Here is a 2,085-nt window from a genome sequence, read left to right as displayed (position 1 = left end):
GTAAAAATCGACACGTTTCAGAAAGGCGGGGCATAGAGGAGAAACAATAATGTACAGTATGTGGAAAATAATGTGTTTTTGAACCTTAACCGCATAAACACATTTCATTACACCAAATACACAAAATAATGTTCTTTTTAGCAGCATCATATGACCCCTTTAACGCATGGGGGACATTTTTGTATAATTTCCTCACAAACACACGAGTAAAACACACTCGTGAGGACGTTTGAAATGTAACTATATACAGTGCTCACAAATCATATTTTGCTGTAGTCTACTGATATCAACAGGTTTAGGGGTGGAGTGAGGATTGGCCTTCAGCAAAAATCATCACCTCCTTATAAATACCATTTTGTCTACAAGATGTCCTTAATGTGTATTTGAATTATTGATTAAGGCTTAAAACTTGCCTCAGGGTAACAATCCCATTTTCTTAACTTTGCAAGCAAATGATGCAACAGGCCTATGCAAAAAAAAAAAAAAAAGCCGACGGCCAATAAGCAATAAGGCCAAAACACTTTTTTTGTGTTTTTTCACAACATATGCCCTAGCAGTCTTTTAAAAATATTTTTCTGCATCATGTGGAAGAAGGCAGTTTATATTGATTTTTCGTCCATTAAAGATGTGATGGACTGCTTGTTTTTCTTTTTTGTATGTGGAATTGCTTAAATGGCTTTGTTCCCTAAAAACAATATACGGATGTAGCCACCATAATATTATTGCGTATTATTGCACTTATCCTGTAATATTTGTATTTATTGGTATATTTTCCATTATTAAAGTGTCTATCCTTTTAGTATTTATTCCTACTAAGTCAAATAAAGCAGAATTAATAAAATCATTCTCTGCTGTTTTTAATATTATTCTGACAGCAAATTGCATTTAGGCACTCAGTTGCACTAGAAATATTTTGATAAAACTCTTTTTATTTAATGAGATTAATTTTATGTCAGAAAAACCTATCAAGTATTTTTTCTATCAAATATTTTTCTAACAATATGTATTCTGTTCTGTTCTATTCTATTCAGCACAATAACTCCAGGACACCAGCATTAACAGTTGGTTCTGTCAGTATCAGGCGAGTAAAATGAACAAATGACTCATTATTTGAATGTGATCATTAGTTAGCAACACATTTGCATAAACATATGTACCTCCATATCTTTATGCAGCCTGTTCTTCTGCGATGTTTACAAGGCTTCACGTGTGATTGTCACTAATAATCTCATATCATACTTTTCATAGGACGCAGTTACACCCATTGTCTTCTCATCTGAATAATTAATAGGACAGAGGTTAAACCAAACATTTGTTGTAAATGGCAGAACGAGAACCATCTGTTTGAGTTCCAGCATGAAGAAAAGCACACTGGTGTGTTTGGTCTCTGATAAACACACATCAATCCTCATCTGCTTCACGTCCACATATTCACACCTGTGAGACAAGAGACACGTCTCAACCTGTTCACCTGCTGGGTAGATGGTGTAAACGGTTTTAAATATTTAAAAAGGATGGGTGGCATCACAATCCATTAGTAAATACGGAGTCTCCAAACACAGACATACACTTAATATGTAAGTGTCCAAAACTGCTAAAAAAAAAAAATTAAAAAAAAAAAGTAAAAAATGTCAGTGGATGCTGTCCTATAACCTCAGGATTGAATCAAGCGCAAAAGTAAGTACTTCAGGAATATAAATAAACTTTGAACTATAAACTATATACTATAAAACAAAGACTGCATCTTAAAGGGGTCATATGATGCGATTTCAATTTTTCCTTTCTCTTTGGAGTGTTACAAGCTCTTGGTGCATAAAGAAGATCTGTAAAGTTGCAAAGACTAAAGTCTCAAATCCAAAGAGATATTCTTTATAAAAGTTAAGAGTCAGCCACACCTACCTAAAACGGCTCGTTCTAACACGCCCCCACATGTCTACGTCACAATGTGGGAAGATTTGCATAACGCCGCCCAAATGTTCACACAAAGAAAGAAGGCGTGGTTTCAGGAACGCAGTAGTGTTGATGCAGCATGTCAGGGAGACGCTGTGTTTCAGTGCGAAAGCAAAAGCACTTTATTTGGCCTTC

The 2,085-nt window shown here is 35.1% G+C and overlaps 1 protein-coding gene across 1 annotated transcript in view; it reads right to left on the bottom strand.

Annotated features, from left to right (window-relative positions):
- Window positions 1-1,367: 1,367 nt before the first annotated feature.
- Window positions 1,368-2,085, bottom strand: part of LOC107703732 (COMM domain-containing protein 1-like) — an 8,301-nt gene continuing 7,583 nt past the window's right edge. Inside the window, exon 5 of the mRNA XM_016506457.1 lies at window positions 1,368-1,437. The gene's annotated coding sequence lies outside the window, so the exon portion shown is untranslated. The remainder of the gene's footprint in view (window positions 1,438-2,085) is intronic.

This window comes from Sinocyclocheilus anshuiensis, unplaced genomic scaffold (genome assembly GCF_001515605.1).
Source record: "Sinocyclocheilus anshuiensis isolate Anshui unplaced genomic scaffold, SAMN03320099.WGS_v1.1 scaffold274, whole genome shotgun sequence".
NCBI lineage: Eukaryota > Metazoa > Chordata > Actinopteri > Cypriniformes > Cyprinidae > Sinocyclocheilus > Sinocyclocheilus anshuiensis.
Note: the sequence above shows the minus strand (reverse complement) of the source record. Positions and strands in the feature narration are given on the sequence as shown.